Below are 21,737 nucleotides of genomic sequence, written 5' to 3'. Positions count from 1 at the left end.
AGTACTCACATAATAGATATTCCACAACTCCCTAACATCTAATGTATTGACTGAATGTTTAAGTTCTTTCTCTCTTTCTATTACAAAGATTTCATAGATAAAATCTGTGTTTTTGTCTCTCTCTGCTCCCTAATTTAGTTAAACGCGCACCCACGCTCCGATGCGTCTTTTCGAGTAAACATGGGAATGGGCAAATAGAAAAGGGAGGGAGGATATAATTAGAATAAATGCAGCATGGCTTCCTCGTTGCAACTTGGAACTTTTAGCGTCAGTTGTTAGTTTCTATGAACAACCATAAAATTGAATATGAATAGGTCAAAAGCATAACAGTATAACAAAAATTCACTTACTCGTAATTATATAGAAGTAGATTTGCAGTTTGTTGCAATTTAAACAATGAGTAAAAATGAGTTCACTTCATTTGTAATAATAATAGTCTTGATTCAATAAGAATACCTAAGCATATTAAGTATAGATGTTAATTAAAGTTTATAAAAATGTTATATTATTTTTATCTAATTTTGATTAAATGGTTTTAAGAATTTTAATCGGATAAAAACACGTAGGTATTTTTATCCGTGCATACAATTTTTTTCTGCGTACTTAGAAAAATAATGGAAAGTTCTAAAAACAAGGAAAACACTAAAAAGACTTAACCTCATTATTACAAATAATATAATAGCAACAAATGTAGGCCAAGGTGAGTTTAGGTGACGTAAAATTTATCGTTTACTCAGCGGTCGCCATAAGGACTAATTAAGGTCCACTAAGGTACAAGTAGGTCAACGACTCTTTGTTCTCTGCAAATTGATAAAGTAATTAACTAATGCTCGAGTCTAGGTCGATTTTTCCATTACAACATCATTCAAAATGATATAATAATAATAAAAAGGCTAGAGAATTTGAGGGTCCTTAGTTAAGATTCCCAAAATCGACAAATTATGTTTTAAACAAGATATATACAAGTCTAGATAAATATTACATGATACTAATACGAGATTAAGCCCTACCCTGCCCAATAAATACTTCTTTCATTTCGTTACTACGTTCATCAACATTCAAATATATTATTTGTATTTTAATATGTTCCCATGTTTCTTTCATGTGTTTCTTATTTCCTTCCTTTATTTTATATTGTTTATATATTGTTTAGTTTAAATACTATCACTGAATGTCAATAGTTCATATACCCTTTCGTACCAACGCTTTATAACGTCTATAGTGCAAAAATAGAGGTTATAATCATGACCTAACTCTTTAGTCACAGTTATCAATGTAGGTCATTAACATTATTTTTAATAAACATCCGAATAAACGAGGAAAACTGAGTCGCCGGCGTAAAGTAGGTCGCGATTATCCGACAGCGATGAATCGAGGCTGAAATAACAACGCTGGGACAGTATTAACTGGCTATGTTGTAATCCACAGACGTAACCTAAAAATAACTAACATCGGCCAATTTTATATTGCAAACTTAACATTTTACTTTTAATAATATTATGTAGGTATGTGTGTTGATATTATCAATAAACTATAATATCAACAGCACTGCAATATTACATACAATTTGTATTGTATTGAAAATGGAGGTTTTAATTTGACTAAAGTCTGCTCCCATGTTATACCCATAATTTCGTCATCAGTTTTAATTTAACACATTACTTTAGTATTATTTGTATTTCCATATAGGAAATGTATACAACTTTTACTTTTATATCAAATATGTATAGGTACGTATATTAAAAATAAAAAATAGACAAATTGTGTTTAAAATAGTGCGAGATTTTTCTATTCTCCAATAAATTAGCATTAATTTTCTGGATTAACGATGAAATTTTCTGATGCTATAATTATTAAGACTAATATCTTATGCAAGGAGAACGCACTAGAAGGTAGGTAAATGTAACAAGTTTGTAGATTAATATGTCGCTGGGGAACGCGTGAGGTCGCTGACCGGGTATCAGCAGAGATAAGCACGACGAAACTGTTATCGGCTGACAAAGAACGCTTTGTTGACGACGATTTAGTCGCCCGCTAGTGATTTGATCAATCAAGATTGTTTCGTACAGTACGGATATGGCTAGTCTTTAATTTATTATTTATATTTTATCAGTTGTTAGAAGAACAATAGAATCATTAGAAACGTTAAACGAATAAACTAAGCAGGTACATAATATCTATTCATTACAACTAATTGTTACCCGCTATTTATCTTCATTTTTATTAAATTAAATAAAATTAGCCTAAGTTACTCCTTATAACATGCGCTATCTGCGAGTGAAAGTCCCGTCTAAGTTTAGACTAACTAAATAGATATAAATTGTACTGATATTAGCTACTGAAATCCCGTGTTTTCGCCAATGGAATTCCAAAACTATTTTGAATATGAAAGTTTTCAAGTATTCTGCTATTACAGTATATTTAACTAAGGTAATAACGCAATTGAAGACAGTTTGGCGAAGTAATGTATAATAAATCAATCAGCAATTCACATACATATGACAACTATATTGAATAGGTCCCAAAGACCTGACTAGTATAACTTTCGAGTTAATTCAGATTGATCATTCGAAGAGAAATGTAAACAGGTTATTCTCGTGTATGGGGGTGGAGTGAGGGAATAAGTAATTTTTGTATGAATCTTTAATGCTACGTGCGATTTGGTTCAAATGTTTAAATATTACTGTTTATAATAAACAATTGGCAAAATCAATACTATCGCGAGCGAAGCCAAAACTATAATTGTATCAAATAAAATCTGCTACAAGTGTAAGTATTTTGAACGAGTGCCTCTAGAGAACTGGTCACACAAGCAGGGCCTCCTTACCGCGTGACCAGTCTTGAGTAACGAGCAAAAACTAAAACGACATCCGACCGAGTGAAGACGGAAAAAACCGACTGTTTCATTTGTACCAAAACATTGTACACGAAGATAGCCGATTAGTTACCAATAAATTTAACGTAGACGCAACAATAGCATGGCAATTATAAACTGCGAGTTGCGAAAATACACTTTTAGATATACTTACTAGCAAATTGTAATTAACAATTTGGTAGTAAGTATATCTAAGTGTACTTACTGGCTATAATTTATGATGAATTATATTGACTTTTTTTATATAAAATTAAATGGTTGTTGGATATTGTATATGTATATAATGAGCTCGACAAGGCGTTTATTGGCGGCGTGTGTGGAGCGTAAAACCAAGACAGAGTCATCGTTTGTTGTGGTACTTGTAGTATATCTGATGAACTGTGTCATGGGCTCGAAGTCGACCCACGCTCGACGGAAGGTCGCCCGCCCTCCGCCGTCACCGGACTCGCTTATTGCATTACTCAATAAAACGTCTGCCGTATAGAACCGTAGATAGTTACGTTGTACAACAATTTACACTGGAATTATAGAATGGACATGGGGGCATGTTTATTTTATATTTCATGGTAGTCAGATTAGTGCAAGTCAGGATTTTTAGACCCCCGCCAATTTATTTAAGCCCATGAGAACAGATCTTAGATTTTTCAGTTTAATCATACATGGTCTATGTAACTTAACTTGTGATGATAGAAGAATCTTCAGTCACCGGTATCGAGTAAATGCCATACAAATTCATTTTGGCGATAAATTATGACTATCACAATACCCCTTTCTAGCCCTACAGACATTTCAGTGAAAGGCCCGCACGAGTATACGACGGCGTCAGATAATAATATTCGACGCTGTCAGGTTGATGGATGAGCTAACGATGACGAAGCGCAGTAGACATACGAAACCCTTCCCCGCCCTGCCCGCGCGACCCTCGACCCAGCCAGCTATTCACAGCCGTTAGCGCTACTTGTAAAGAATTTAAAGCATAAGAACACTAATCATCGTCCAGACACGCAATTAAGGAAGCAAAATCAAATTAACAATTTGAAAAGACCTTAATAATTGTCACTTGTGTACATGTATTGCCCGAGCTCTATCTGCACGCTCCGGCAATTCAGTTTGCTGGAAATCTTTAACACATAAAATTGAACTGAAGTTAGACCAATTCGATTTCGACGCTCGTCGCAACTAAGTTACGTTCCGTTACTTTACAATAGTGCTAAGAAAATAAAGCTTAGAACTACGTACTAAAAAAATTGCTTTGCTTTGTTCACAACTACTAACGCAATCCCAACAAGTATCAACATTCAGAACATATTGATTCGATTTTTGTAATAGAACCAGAAAAAAAAATTATATGACTGCACAAAATTACTTAACTACACTTATATTAGGAATTATTGAATAATATTAAACAGGTAAATATACTATACCATCGGTTATTCTATATTCAAATTGAAATAAAAAAAGAAAAAATATTTTAATAAATTGATATAAATAATAAATTACATTCTTTCCTATATCCTATGATCGTACTTTGAATTTGGACTTATAGAAAGGTATAAACTTAAATCCAGTTGGTTAATTTTACAATATAAGAAAAAAAAAATAAAAATATGATAATTCTCTAGGTCTTTAAGTTCTCGAGGATTTCATCCAAAACGTTACAATCTCACTATTTAAAAAAGAACGCATTACAAAATATCAGAATAATTATCATCTTCCTCTGGATATTTTACGAGTATAGTCCTACTGAAACAAATACATTGTTGGCGTATTTGCGATTCGTTCGCAGAACGATAGTCGGCGTAGTTAGCGAGAACAGAGCATTCCTCGAGCCGGGCCGACCGGTTCCAGACCCAGACGCGAGCTGTTTATGGCTGGACCAGATATAAATAGATGTCTTGCAAACCATCCATCCTCGTAAAGCTTTACTCTTACCTGTTTCAAAGTAACGATATTGTTTCAACATCCCACATTTAGAAATGCTTAACAATACAAATAGACACTACCCGATATTGTGATCTGGTAGATCATGATTGTCTCTAAGAGGATACGCAATTTGGGCCAGCCTCTCGTGGTGACACATTGTGTTGTTAGAACAATTTATGGAGCCATAGAAGACTATCTAGACAATAGCCTTGTTAACAACTGCGAGTTGACAGAGCTATAAAGCAATCTAACTAAGGTAGCGACTTAGCAGATATAGAATGGCGATTAGTTGCAGGTACAGTAGGTATACAGTGACAGAAACATGTATATTACTGTCTTTTCACATCTTATTTTCACGTCTTGTCACTATCTTTTCCATATTACGTTGACAAAGTAAATATTGATTGGATTTTGTCTAGTACATTCTTATAAATTGTCCTTTATGCATTTTTTATGTATTAACTATATGACATACATATATTATGTTATGTTAGATAAAATGAGAAATAAAATCTAGTCATGCGAGTTGATTATTGATGTTTGCTTTGTCTGGGACTAGATGGCGCTGTGTGTTAAGCCCAGGATCTAATTATATTCATTATTGATCAGGTCTCATTAAATAATATTTGTATAATTATAAGTTACGCCAACATGTAAATACATAGGAGTAGTCCAAAAATATACTACTTACCTAAAGACGATTTAAAGATCTACATCTGAAAAAATAACTGTTTGCTATTCATTACCGTGAGAAGCAGAGAGACGAGATAAAATCAGTAAACTTGAGCTGTAAATCATCTCATAGCAAATACTTTACTTTCACTCAGCAATGTATGGAGGATGAATGAGTATTAAAAGTATATTTAATACAAAATCGCAATACTCTGACACGTATTCAATAGTTAAATTAATGTAGCTTGTATTATCCTTTTAAGAATCGTGCCATATTGTGTACGCACATTTTGTTTCATGTTGCATAATGTAAAATCAGACAGTGTCAAGATCAATGACCCCCAAAAATGTGACGTTGATAGCACGTCGCTATCAAACACCTTTCGTATAGATAATAGTCGTTTAGGCATATGATAACGTTTCAATTCAATAGAATGTCAATATAAAACACTTGACTGATCAAATAATAAACATATTGTGTTAGCGCATTCCCATTGCAATCTGAAGATTGTCTCAATCATCGCACACATTCTAGCTCCGTGCCGGATTCACCCACTTACATCGCCGGTGCCAAATTGTTGCATAAACGACCTAGTAATGTCAAAGGGGGTCATTGTCATGTTGCGCGGACGCTGCGCCCATCGATCAGCGGCCAGGTACAACGTCTCTAGTACAGGTTAGATAATTATATCGATTGAACCCCGGTCTCCTTCGGCGTGTCTGTGACCCCGATGTAAATAACCTAAGGCGGTTGTACTGTAAACAACTGACGCTGCTTGCGTCAATCGCTTGCAAGGCATGGCCACGACGCGGTAGAGCTCGCCCAGTCATTGATGTATTCTCTTTTGACTTACGGCCCGTACTATTTTAGGAGCATAGATCAAACACTGACCAGGGAAGTAAAGGAAAACAACAAAATGTAAATAGACGTATCATTTGTTCCAGCATTAGAACATTTTAATATTAACTGCCGGCATTTAGACTCAGTAGCATTTATTTGACAAAATGGGATAAAGCGGAAAAAATAAATTAATTTGTACATTGCTCAAAATGTCAAAACGAACAAATACCTATACCATTAGTGGTGTACTCGTATTGCTTTTATTTGTTGCAGATGTGTAGGTATGGATGATGCTCTGAGCTCGTGTAAGCTAAATGTAGAATTTCAATTCGCCTCAACATAACAAGCCACATTGTGATCGTTAATGTCTAGTTCGACTGTGGAAGTCACAATTATTTATGTTCAGGAACAGCCAAGCCAACATTGTACTTGTGTGCGATGTTTCCTACGTTCGATTTAATCGACTTAGTATACTTGCTGACACTTCATTTGTCATTTGAACGATCAGCGGTTCCAAATACAAAGCAGCAAGTGAAAACTACGTGCACCAAATAGTATACAGTAGAATGTTTAATCTACAAAGTAAGGTGACCTAAATGATAAGATTATTTCAATAGCTATAGGCACATTACAATGCACACATAGAAACATTTAACTTGTGTGAATTCGCGGCGGGTTCGTTCGTACAATGACATTGTCGACCTTGACTACTGCCTCGTATAAATATCAAGGTACACACACATGTACACATACTGGCATCAGGAATGTGTTCGTCATGCATATACGTTATTTGAAGCTAGCTTTGAATTATAATGCGCCTGAAATCAGATATACACTAAAAACCGCTGCACTCATAACGTTTTCAGGAAATAATGGGTCTTATTATTGAGTCGGTTAATAGTTGTAGTGCTGAATATAGGCTCAATGTCTGGTTGATTGGATATAGAACAGTTCAACATACGATAAGGTGAATGCCAACATGCCGGGCGCCGTGCACTGATGCACAATCAAGGCCAACTGAACAGAATTATCACGTTTGCGCTATATCAGCGTACATATGAATAAAAACACACTGAACCAATACATTTACTATACATATATTTATACATCGTAAATTGTTACAATTATGTATTACATGTATTGTTGAAACGTTTTATTCAGTCCGATTGGTAAAATAAGATATTTTAAGTGTTCTTTAAATATCATTCGTCTGTTGTTGTGATTTTTAAAACATCACATACACTGACTGCATACATAAATTAAGACAATTTTTTTTTAGTTACCATAAATAAATATCTACAGTGGTATTTTTTAAAATAAATAGTAATTGAATAAAGGAATTAGGAATATACAGATATACACAATATAATATCTAATAACGTGTCTACGAGACGTTATTAATACAACTTCAGACAGAAGTAGCGATTCGTGGGCGGGTGGGCCGACATACAATAATTGATTGAATAATAATCCCGTAATCTGTTTGAAAATTATCATACCATACATCAGACGTGGGTAATTGACGTTAATAAAAATATCTGTATTTCAAAGAAAACATGCCACAAACTGTCATAGATACAACATAATATTTGTCAAATTTTCTTTGATCTTCAATAACCACATCTGCGTCATAAGAGCTAAATTTTGTAATCAGTTAAACGTTGTCGCTTTAACTGATATGAAGGGACACGTGATAACAACCGATTAGGTAGGTTACTATGTCGTTTGTTCAATAACACAAACATATTATTACCAATGTTCTTGATGAGCTCGGTATGACAATATCAGGTGAGCGATATAAACTGGTAACCTTTGGCTATATTAAAGATCACTCTACATTGTGATGTTTTTGGTACTCCAACTATTGCTGATATTGAGGACTAACATACCTATTTTCAATATCATTACATCCTAACATATAACAAAGCATACTGCTTGCCTTCTGATGCAGGTCTAATAAATTTTGTGTTTGTGTTTATGTGCGGGTCACTCTCTAATACCTCTGAGAAATATTCTTTTCTAACCATTAAGGTTAGTCTATATGAAAATTAATACTCACGATGAGTAATGATTTGAATCTATAAATTTAATTTAATATGCACGATTAAAAATTCCATTTATAAAATTGAACATACAAGCATTCATGAACAACATTCTTTATCTTAATATTATATATAGTAGTTACAAGAATAAAAAAATAAAGTTACAAGTTTCGTTCCATAGCCTGTATAATGACTTGTTTCTTAAGATCTCGTTTTGCCATTTCGTTATTTTAGAAAAGAAGTCGTTTCATATACGCTTGTCGTGTGAAGTAGTCGGCACAAACAGGTTTTGTCTTGAAGCGGGCATTAGTTAGTGTAACTTGTAAAAACAATTACCAAGATATAAATGTGAGAAACTTCGATGTTACACACATAAACACGTCGGACCACTCAATTTTATGTAAAAGTTACTAAAAACTAAAATCAAATATATATTTTTTGGTACTTGTAATAAATAAAAAAAATCATAAAAGTATTATGTAAAACATTCTTCGGGAAGATACCTATACACACCTATGTATTTATACTAGACACTTTTATAATATGTATGAAGCAATAATCATAATCGGTGTAGGAATTAAAGTTTATAAATAATTAAACAAATATGACTTCTCTTTCTTATCACGAATACTATACATTTTGTCTTTAATACCTGTAGGTCTACTCGTAATTTTAATCAATTCCAATCTAAATTCCAATGTTGATCGATGTGAATGTGTTTAGTAATATGCTTATTCAAATGGTTATACTCGTATATGCAAGATAATGGTTTACTTGAGTGCCTCGTGTAGGTAGAAATGTCCGGATGATCCAATACAATAAAACGTCAAGGGACAAGCGAGTGCGGAGGCGGCAACATGGTCGGTTTGTGATCATATAGAAACAAATCAGTACAATAGGTACAGTCGACTACATAAATATGTTAGGTGACACGGTGTTTGAATGCAATGTCAACATTAACTTAGCATCAACACTTATCAAATTGCGACTATAAAGTATAGGGATCTACAAAGCTGACTGTGCCTTCTTATAGTTCACCTCAGTCACGTATATTGCCTGAGTTCCGCGATGGAAGCTAGGATCCATTGATATGCGATGCGATACATCAATTGCTTTGCAATATCTATTGATTCAATTCCTTTGTTGGATAAAATCATCCATGTTTTTATTTCGTTAAATATGCTGTTACAAATAAATGTACAAACTTTTGTACAAAGGACAAAAGACATTGTAATAGTAAATTTGAAGTGTAATCAACTTTTAGACAATCTTAATTAAAAATAAAGCAGTGAAATAAAGCGATACATCATTAATGTCGATTATTAGAAAAATGAGAATTTTGTCACAAATTGGTATGAAAAAATAAATAATAGCTCCCACTGTAACAGCGTGTAAACAAATAAACAGAAAAATCAAAATAAAAATGTCTAGAAACGTGTAATTTTAATTTTGTAGAATTCTTTTGTACAGCAGCGAAACCAATTTACCCGTAGAGTATACTCGATTTATTTCCTCAAGTTAAATCACAAATCACGTCCTAATGTAGCGTCAGTCGTATTTGCAATACATGTTTTTATGTACGCTGCTAAATAATCAACCGAACAGACGTTTTTTTGCATTGACAATAACGACTCCGAAGTGCCGTGAACGCTGAATGGTTGCTATTGAAGTTAGTACACACGTTTAGTAAACGTTTAATATAATTTATTAACAAATTCCACGGCTCATACTTCGCAACAGGTTTATCTCGTCCCAAAACTTATAACAATACAACCGGTCAAACGATTAGATATAAGATCATCGCCCTCCCCGAGTCTTTGATTGACAATGTTCAAGAGTACATTCATTTAACAACGCCTGTGACTATTTACAATGTTTCTCATTGTGAGATTTAATAATCCCGTTATGATCAAATTAGATTGATGCTCTGTTAGATCCGGGATGCGAAGTTTAAGTAGTACCTACGCTTTAACAGTGACATGTCTGTTTAAATACCAGATGCTTAAAGATGATAAAAGAAATAATAAGAAAGATAAGTATAATAAAGTTCTTATTGTTCCTATTATTAAATATAAACTGCACGATCATTTTGAAATAACGTATTGGGGGTACTAAGAAAAAGGTTATCTATAGGGCGATAATTTAAAATAGTTCTTAAAGTAAATATCTCTACTGATCTTGACTTAACGCAGACTAGATGATGTTGATCATTTAAGTAGTATTTCAGATTAAATTTAAGTTGTGATTTGCGAAGAAGGTTGTTAGAGCAAGCGACTTGAGATAATAGAAGTAACAAGCGTCACGATGGCAGCGCGCGCGCACCGAACCGCGAAGCGCGCTCAACCGCACATCCGCCCCTATACATCTTCCTAGACTTACTACGTAAGACAACAAATTCACTTCTTTCTATCTATGATAATCCCAAGCAGTATTTTAATTGTGAATACCAAAAAAACACTGCATAATAATTGGCGTAAATTATGTGATATGGACTAGAGAAATCGGCGAAAAGTTCATTGTGAATTTTTGCAATAGACTACAACCCTCATATATCGACACGCCCTATTTTATGAACCCCCGACGTCAATAGAGGCGTATTGAATATACGACTTTCGAAACTTTTGTGTGTATGTCTGATATTTGCTTGTGGCATTACAACTTCTAAATCTATTACAGTTATTGAATGGTGGCAATGAGATTCTGTGTTTGAGATGTCTAGAGTTAGCTAAAACACGATCAAAGTGGGAGATGTAAATTTTGTTATCTTTTGCTGAACAGTAAGTTACAGTTTATCTTAATAAACGCAGAGGTATTGGAAGCCATTAGTAACTAATACTCTGTACTCAACTATATCATTATACTATCAAATCATTGTGAAAAACTCACAACGTGTGACGCGCGTGGTCCGAATTTAACATAAGTGTCAAGTTATGTCAACGAACTCAGAAAGGTTAACTGGATCGAAGACCTAGCTTTTTGACTAGAACAATTCGACGTGATTATCTAATCGATACTTCGATTTGGTTGTCACACTTTGGGACCGTTACCATTTACATATTAAGGAACAAAATTAATTACTAATTCCATTCTTAATTCAAGGGTTCGCACACAATAAAATAGGCAAATGCTTTATAAAGGTCTATACTTATTCAATGAGGGGTCAGGCGGACCATTAGATTACTCAGTCAAAGGGTTGCCAAAAACGCTTTTAAAAAAATGGACCCTTTCGCTTAGACGCAGCAGCTGCTGGTGTAGTATAGATTAATATTATTCTAACACTGCTGCAGAATGGGCGGCTAATAGTGGTCGAGCTGATCCGATTTGCATGCTAATATATGCCAGTCTGATATATACAAACGGAAACTCCTAACAATCAGAGAGCTTGCTTAAGAATCACGATATTGTCATTAATTACTCTCAGTGGCATAATTATTGTTACATAACATGTTTCATTCAAAATAGATGAAGTCATAAAGCTATCTCCCCGTTTAGAAGTGGAGGTTACCGACCTCTTTGATTAAGGAATCATCAATCATGCATGGCTCTACGAAGCAACGAGGGTATCACATTTCACACATATTGAAAACATTTACTCATGAACTACATAACATTCAAAGGTATTAAAGGCGCGAGTATATCGGATAATTTAGGCGTGATATTACTATTGCGCCTTAACTCACGTTATATTGGAGAACTATTTATAAACTAGTGTATACCACGATTTGCCCGTGTAAATTAGGATAAAACTATCCATGATATCATATCCATAATCATCGTTTATTATGGTATGTACGTGTAATTTTTATTAAAAATTAGTCCAAATATTTAAAAGTGAATCTTTATCAAACTTTTTTTTAATCTTTCACGTTTTGAAGGTTTCACTTAATTTTGGTAGAATTTCTAATTTTGATTGTATTTTTATAAATGTGACATTTAAATTGTACACAATGTGTAATGTGTTGTTTTAATGCCTTCTGCAATCTTTATTAATTTTGTTAAGTTAATTTTTTTATTTGAAGCAAAGTGTAAATTATTCTATACATAAATTATAAGAAATATTGTCATTTTGATGTAGGCTGAGAATTTTTTTGTCTTATATGTTAGGGTGATAATAAGACTTCTAAATATTGAATTACGTTTCTAAACAAACTATATTATGACTATTATTATGTACGTTTAGAAGCAAAACACAATGGGGCCCTACTACAGCTTTACTTCAATATTTGCTTAGAGCGTAGATTTGTTTTGTAATTAAGCACTGTCGCTCTTAAGCTCTCTTGGTTCCATTCCAAAATCAATGTTATTGTCGTAGGGACAATTCAACCCAAGGTCTCACGCAAGCGAAGGTCCAATACCCTTTCGCCGCGTTGGAATAAAACGATTATTCAAATCGAGAAACAAATAATTTCCGGATAAGTGAACCGGCATGAAGTAATTAGTGCTACAAGGTACATGACGGCTGGCTTTGCGCCTATTTACAGCGACGTGTCAAAAAACCGAGGTGACCTTGGCGCCCCCGCGCGGACGCGTCAATACATTCACCTCAGGAGGGGGCCCGCTGGGCACTGAGTTTGTACCCTTCATTTGTTTCAGTGTATTACCAAGTAGCCAAATTTGTCTAGCACTGCGAAGCCGCGAGGATGATGCAGTCAATCAAACTTCAAATCAGCAACAACAATACTATTAGAGTAAAGAACAGTCACAGCTTATGTGACTGAAAATAAAAGAACAAGTGTTATATTTCATGAGCCTAAAGTTGTAATATTATCTTATAATCCGTAAACTCGCTTAAAGTAAGTAATTTTCACAACAATAGAAGAATCCTCTCTGTGGCTTTATATTTCTAAGTGGAAAATAGATGGTTTAATTTTTTGTAAAATTTATTACAAGACGAACTATTTAATAAAGCAGGTTCTGTTGTAGTGTTCAAAGGGTAAAAAGCCTTATTCATACTACACTTCCGATATTGAGGTAAAAAGGCGATTAATGTTTAGAATATCTATAAAAGCTTTCATTATTGTTATCAAGTTATTGTTACTTTAATGGACGGCATGATCATTAAGTTTGCGAAAAATGAATTCACGTTAAAAAATAGGCATTGAATTTTATTTACATGTAATACGGCCAACGGACTGCACCTAGTCTGTATTCCTAATGGGGCTCTCAAAGAGGTCTGTATTTGGACAATAGAAACGCAGAATTTGGATCTACTGTGAGGTAAATTTTACCAGGACTAACAATAACCGTAATCAAATAAAAAGTGTATCAGCCAAGCAAGGAAACAAGGTCAAACCAAAAGCAGATACTAATAATCTCGATAACATAAATCAAGAGTCATGAATTGGAAGAAACGATATTGTTTTTGCTTATGAATTACGAATTTGAACAGAGCAGTTATTTCTGAAAGTAAATAAGTGATTTAGAAATATTTATTAATTTACACTGATAATATTAATTTACACAATTACATCAAATTTGTAGTGCAGATATTACCCAAGTGGTCGCAGACATACTGCACAAATTTTAATCTTATACATTTACTAAAAATAGATCTTTCAGGCGAAAATATTGCAAAAAGAAAATACAAAAACATCACTTTGAACAAATTGCTACGGTTACTAAAAGGGCTGTCAAAATTACGAGTCGGACCGACTCGAGACAAAAAAAATACAAAATACTCCCTCAAGCAGTCATTGAACTTAAAAATGTATTTTCTAATTACGCACCTACCAAAACTTTGTCGCCTGTAACTTTGATGGATTACATGCCACTGTGAAAATCAAGCGGAAATATTCCATAAGGAAAAATAAACTTTTTAACAATAAAAAAATTAAAGAATTTAGCTCTTTACAACAATGCTATTATATAGGACTCAAATGTTGCCAATTATTGAGATTGTGCTTAATAAAAACACGTACAGAGAATTTAATTACCTACTATTATACTATATTTAATATCACGTTATGAGAATATCGAAATCTTTGATATTAAAAAAAGGTAATATTTCCCTTCAAATGTCAAAGTAACTGCGTGTCAGTATACTTATAATCAATTGCAAACAATTTGGATTTCTTTGTATGGGTACGCTATAGACAAGACAAAAGGACATAGACTCCTTGTTGTCACTGGTAAAAACCAAGTAGTTAATCAGCATTAGTATAGATATTCTAAACAGGATCAAAATACAAATAATAGCTGTGTAGTCGAAAATTTAAAATGCATATTCTGATATTCAGTGTTACTAGAAACCCAGTAAAAATAAACATAGCATCTAATGCTGCAGCGTACAATAAAAACGGTCGTCACTTGCATATTTTCCACTTTCTTCTAAGAGCGGCCATGCGATGAATTCAAGTTTCACACGGCTATCTAAGTAATTGACAAGTCGCATTATAGTGCAGTGCAGATTTAACTTTCTACAACACAACGTAAGTAGTCACTTAAGAAAATGTGAAAGAAAGATCACGCAAATATTATTAAGTCTATGTATGGTAATTTTATTAGCACTTACTTAAGTAAAGACAAAGTATAAACTATCACAATAAAATCCTAGTTTGGAAATATTCAAATGACTTGAAAATTAAATTTTTAATATTACTGTACCTATGTAAATTTTTGTGTACTATCCTTTTTCTTACTTATATTTACATACACAAATCTGCTAAGTGTGTTTAAAAATAAAAATTAATAATTTATTACCATACAAGGCAAGAACTCTGGATGTGTTGCCTAGCTGGATTACAATTGCAATATTCTTCTCTAATGGGTCGAGCAGCCCTTCAGTCCTGTTCCTAGTTGACGGGGAAGAGCGACAAGAGGATTTATTGAGGAATATTTTATCTCTTATGGATATAAAATCTCGACGACAATATACCTCGACCAAAAGGCGAAAATAAAAACTCACACTATAAAAAAGAAATATTGCATGAAAAGTAGCTCAACTAGCTTAATGTAAATTATTCGCAATACTACCCAGAAGAGAGTTTCTTATACATTCGTTCAATCTAACTATACTCAAAGTATGGGATTTTAATTTAACAAGCACGTACGTAGTTACATTTCTGTGCCCGCATGTTTTTCTGAATAGTTATGTGTGTAAGTTTTAACTACGGTAGGTAGCCGCGGCGTGGAATAACTTTTATTGACACATTCACTCAGAATTATGCCTGATGCGGGTTAGTTTATTAAGAGATGACATCACTAAATTTAACAGATGTACAATTTCACATGCATGTACTTACTCGTATTTTTTTTTTACCCAAAAAAGCGACTACTTCTTGACAAAATTAATATAGGAATAAACTCCTTTAATTGCAAAAATAATCATCATATAAATTATTACGAAGATATAGCGCAATGTGTACTTACCTATAAATAAATCAAATTGGAAAACTTATAGTAGGTATATTTATAGTCGGTTAAAAAGAAGTAACTACATTTTTAATGTTACGTTTTGAGTCTGATTTATTTTTAATGGAATTGGTTCACTTATTACTAATTTTGTCAATGTTAAAATCGATTTAACTTTTAAGGAACAAATTTTCGAATAAAATGTTAATTTCTGAATTTCACTCTAATAAATTGACAATTGTTTGTCAGACATGCTGATTAAAATTTTAAGGAAAGCTAATATAAATTATGTTCATCCCATCAATTCTAAGTCATTCTGTGCTTTAAAATTGAGTAACTATGTCTGTCTCTACTTTAGTACACTTTCTAGTCACAATTCACCATTTATAAAAATGTAAACGTATAACATATAATAAAAAAATGCTGTTAGGTGAATAAACTGATTAACGAAAGCAATAGTCATCATATGTAGATAACATACAATTCCAACATACCGGATATAAAAAAAATTGTCTAAAAGCGACGAAACGCAGATAGCGTCAGCTGTATACATGTAACACTACTATTATATTAATATACATACTGTGATATGATTACTATTTATCGAAATGTGGCCACAATACATATCCAAAGTCTTGGCTTTTTCATACATTTGGACATGAAATTACCATAATAAAAACGCGCGCAACGGATACAATTTAATATAAGTCTTGTTTGATTTTTTAAAGAGACATCCATACAATTCTGGTAAAGTGCAAACATTCGCGAGTTCAATGTTAGTTTGTGATTATTAATAAAAGGGTACCTAAATGAATTAGTGATATCTGATATCGAAATGATTAATATAATAGCCAGGCTGATAATTAAAACCAAACAAAGAGTCAATAACATTACAAAATGACTGATAACTTTTGGTGATGTTATCATTATCCGTAATACTAAAAACTTAACAAAGAAATAGCTATGGCACATACTATATATATTTATATGGTAGTACGTCATATTAATTGAAATACTAAATAGATGCTTATATGCCTCATACAAGCAACTTAATTTTAGAGGGTACGTTACGTCGTAAAATTTTATGATTACAGATATGTCCAGAACGACTAATCATGGAATTTTAGTATGACTGGCATAAAAATATAATGCTCAATGAATATAGTTTCAGTAGAAAAAGACGCAGATAGGGTTGTTGCGGTCAGTGACAGAACAAATTTTCGGTTCGATTTTTGGTCTGATTGAGCAGAAAACTCAATATTTATTTCGGTTATAAGTTATCAGTTTCAGCAAAAACTAGTTGAAACTACCGAAACCGACCCTACGTTAAAATTAAATCCGGATACCTCGAGATTGCTTCTCAGAAAAAAATATATAATAAATTAGACTTCAATGTTGCCAAAATTCTCATTTTTATAATAAGGGACATATCAAAAACGATTCACATTCAGTAAACATGCACGCTAATAAATACGAATTAAAAGCGCGTACCTTGAAATTGAAAAAGCGTAAACTTTATAATAATGACAATATTTCTGTTCCCAGAAATATACCACGTACCGAGTTAGGTAACTAAGTATATCATGCACATACGTGGCACGTCAGCCGATGCGATTTACAATCAGGAGTGGTCCTAAACCGGTTGGACGGGTAACCAGTACGACCAAACAGCGTCGAGCTTAACTCTCAAATGTTTACAGCGTATGTATCACTTGGCAGATCGCAACTGTATCACAGAATGTACAAGTATATTTAGTTCCACAAAAAACAATTGACTCCAAAAAAAACCCATCTCCTTATCGATTACAAAAGAAATAAACAAATCCGGTCAGAATTGGCGAAGTTATCGCGTAACATACGCAAAGTACTTTCCAAGTACAGTCCAATCAAGAACCTTCATCTTTTTAATCGCATTGAATCATTCCAGGTGAATAAATCTAGATAACGAATTTGATAATTATAATTTTGATGAATAGAGTATACCTCGAAGTTGATTGTAAAGGATAATGGTATAAGTACGTAATAAAAGATATTATTATCTCATTCTTTGAATCAGATTAAAATATGTAATTAATTGATCTTCCACATTCTTTTACCCTCTATCTCATGATTTCCAAGTTGTAAAATAAACAGTATCATATATTATGTAAAATAGAACTATTTTAATATATAATATAGGATAGTGTAGATTATATTATACAATTTCATTATACAATCAATTTTTGTGTAGTCATTTCATGTGCAGCGGACATTGTCCTTTGACAATAAAATTCCATCGCTGGGTGTATATTTCCTGATTGCAGTTGACAGATATTACCTATTTGGTAATAGAAACCATATATATGCTAGTAGTTCGCCAAGTCAAGGATACTACTCGTATAAAGCGGCTACGGTTCAAGGGTACAAAATATTAAATAATTGCAACAGCCAGTAACGACAGAATAGCTCTAAAACTATTTTACGTTTAAAACGTTTTGCTTTGTATCTATTTTGAACCGATTTCAAAAAGGTGTGTTCAAAGGTGTGTTCAACATTAATTCTCTATGCTATTTACTGGAATCATATTTAAATTATGAACTGATTTTGATGTTTATTTTTTAATCGTAAAGATTACTCATTTATTATATTTCGTAAAACAGTTTTATGTTAAGAATTTATTATATCAAGCACACCGCTTTACGACCGATGGTCGCGGGTTCGATTCGCACGGCACAAACATTTGTATTCATGTGTATGATTGTTTGTATCGGTCTGGCTGTTTTCTATGTATAATATGTATGTATTACAAAAAAAAATCTATGTATATGTATCAATTATCTAGTACCCATAACACAAGGCTAGAGGTAGATAATAATTATTATATAAAAAAAAAAAAAAAAAAAAAAAAAAAAAAAAAAAAAAAAAAAAAATAAAATATTGTACACATAGGTGCATAGGACTATTATGTATGTGCTATAGATTACATTGTACATAGTTGCAGTGGCCTTCATTCTGAAAACTGATTTCAGACTTTGTTGCATTAACATTTTTAAAGAATAACAGACTTGCTTGCTTGCTAAAGAACGAAAATAGCTTAGTTTCTATAAACAACTTTGGGGTGGTTGTGTGAAGGGAGAAGCCCCTATTCCTCCCCCGTTCCATTATGTCCCAACATTTGTTGATAGATTTATACGGTATGGTTTTATGACATTCGTGATAAAGAGTGTATAGTGCGAGAATATAAGGTACTAGCTGTTCCCGCGACTTCGTCCGCGTGGAATTTAACTTATTTTTCTAAAATAAAAGTTGCCTAAGTTCTTATTACATCAGCTACGAGCCAAAAACAGTCCCGTTATAATCGGTTCAGAGATTAACCTGAACAAACAGACAGACAGGCAGACAAAAATTGTAAAAAATTTTGGTGTATGTACCGTATTTATATTCATATGCATGTAGTAAAAAAGGGTTATTTCAATATTACAAATAGACACTCCAATTTTATATATATATATGTATGTATAGATTACTTAACACAAAAAAAGAGATAAAAGAAAATTATTTTTCACTTTTACTTTAATAGATCAATGAGTTGTTTGTCTTGGTCATGATTTTCGATATCTTTAAGGTACTTAATTATTATATTATATTACCATACTTCCGATAGTATCAAAGTAAATACTAAGCTATCGTCAATTTTGATGATCATACTAAGTGGAGGTTTTTAATATAAACCAGAAGAGCAGTCACTATGATATTTGACGTTTGTGTACTCTTTTTGTGTACTTATTTTGATTAAAAAAAAACCCACAGAATCAAACATACACTGACCGTAATAGCAATCGATGTTTTTGTGTTAATAATGCCAATGACTGACAATGTAAATTTTCCACCACGACCTTGGGCGTTCGTTCCTTAGTATGTCGCGATAAGAATTACTCATTTATAAGCGATACTCCCACATTATTTTGTTCTGTTGGGTTGTATTTTTTCCATTATCCTTTTAATCTTTAGATTAGCAATTAATATAAAAAGGTGACTATTTCTAAAAAAATACTTGTTCGAATAATACATATTATACTATATATACTATGTTATAATTAATATACCTATTAATTTTGACGGCAATGAGTTTACAATGGGATATTTAAAGAGAACTGGAAAACTGGAAGACATTACCTTGTATTGAAATATTGAATAATAATTGCATCTAATCTACGGTTTGCTAAAGACAATTATATTTTTGGAATTTATAAAAAAAAACAATGTTTATTCTGTAACATTAAAAATAATTGTCAATATTAAAATTTAAAAAGAAAATAGGCGTGGTTGTCCCTTGGTTAGGCATCCGGGCCAGACTGTAAATAATTCATTAAAACATGCAAATATCATAGGTATTATACCTATGACATTATATTTTGTAATGGAAAAATCATGGCGCAATAATGACTAATACATGTACCAAATAAGAACCGGAATCCATAATTTGATTTCCAAATAAGAACCTCATAGGAAATCTACTTAACTAATTTTTGATTTTTTTTTTAAGTTAATGCGGTTTATAATTGACCGTGTAAAATGTAGATCACTATGTTGTAATTTTTGCGCATGAAAAAAAAATGCCTCATAAAAATACTTAAGAAATATAATTTAGGGATAAAAGAAAATCGAATGTAGATGTTTATAGAAGGCCGAAAAGGAGATTGGGTGTGAAAGAAGATCGAAAAAATATTTTTGAATGGAAGAGAAAAACATATTACGCCGATCCTAAATAAATGGATAAGAAAGAAATGATAACACATTAATGAAAAAAAATTATATAGAATAAATACTATAAAGCTGAAGAGTTTGTTTGTTTGTTTGTTTGTTTGTTAGAATGTGCTAATCTCAGGAACTACTGGTTCGAATTGAAAAAATATTTTTGGGTTGGAAAGCACTTGTCGAAGGAGGCTTTAAGCTAAAACATTACGCTACGATCAATAGCTACGGCGCTGCAGCGAAATATATTGCAATAGGTGGGGAAATGATACACAGAGGAAGGTGCGGGTCAGCTAGTATAGATTTTTTTTATATAAATATTCAAGTTTAATTTAATTTATTTATAGAGTAGTTTAATGTAATTATAATGTCAAACCGCGTGCAGGTGTCATGGTCATTGCGTCAGTTTGTGACGTCATTACCTAAGCACTTTGTGTCAACGACAGGATGTAATAGTGAGCTCCGCGGTTGACATTATTTAGCAGAATGATAGAGGAAAAACCATAGGTGCGAAGTTTGTTTCACATAAATATGGCGTAAATTGTAGTTTTCAGTTTTATATTATTAAAAATTATGAAACTAGAAGCGTTAGAATATTTTAAACTTACATTTAGCAGATTTTTTTATTATTACCTAATTATTGCCGTAGAAGATTTTATTTTACAAATTAATATGTCGTCTGTTTTTTATTTTAAAAGCCGAACTATATGATAGATATATATATATATGTGTTGCGAAAATTATACGATAACGAGGAAAACGATTTCAGTAATATTGTCAATTTCAAAATATTCTACAAGACAGTAAGTAACTTAAAGAAGTAGTTTCATATTTTTTATGTGACTTTAGTGGTAAACAAGCAGCGTATCTACGAATCTGAAATGGTAACAGACGACCACGGCGAAAATGTAAATATACGTTACTAGTTTTATGCATGAATTTTATAATGTAAAAGCTTTAATAAGGTGTGTAATAACTTAACACAGGACTAGACTAGGCCAGGTGGAAACTGCCGGGACTATATAAGTTTCCTGTGATCTAGCAGCCCTAGGTAACTGTTCATGTAGGTACTTTGCAGGGTTGTCAATCTTAAAACTATTGTCTCATAGATAGGTCACAAATCTAGTATATTGGCTCAATTTTAGCACCGTACACATATCTCATTCTTTGTTACAACAATGAAAATCATATGTACAAAAATCGAAAAATAATAATATACATAATAGATAGATTAAAATCTCGTACTACATTATACGAGGATGATGACGTCATTTTACCTCATACCGAAAAACGAACACCT

General features: G+C 32.7%; 1 protein-coding gene across 3 annotated transcripts in view; it reads right to left on the bottom strand.

Moving 5' to 3' along the window:
- Positions 1-21,737, bottom strand: part of LOC131850730 (ecdysone receptor) — a 262,866-nt gene that overhangs the window by 14,787 nt on the left and 226,342 nt on the right. The gene's annotated exons all lie outside the window — the stretch shown is intronic.

Source organism: Achroia grisella, unplaced genomic scaffold, assembly GCF_030625045.1.
Source record: "Achroia grisella isolate CSIRO2021 unplaced genomic scaffold, CSIRO_AGI_Agris_v1 utg779, whole genome shotgun sequence".
Lineage (NCBI taxonomy): Eukaryota > Metazoa > Arthropoda > Insecta > Lepidoptera > Pyralidae > Achroia > Achroia grisella.
The sequence above is the reverse complement of the archived record's forward strand: the minus strand, read 5'-3'. Positions and strand labels throughout refer to the sequence as shown.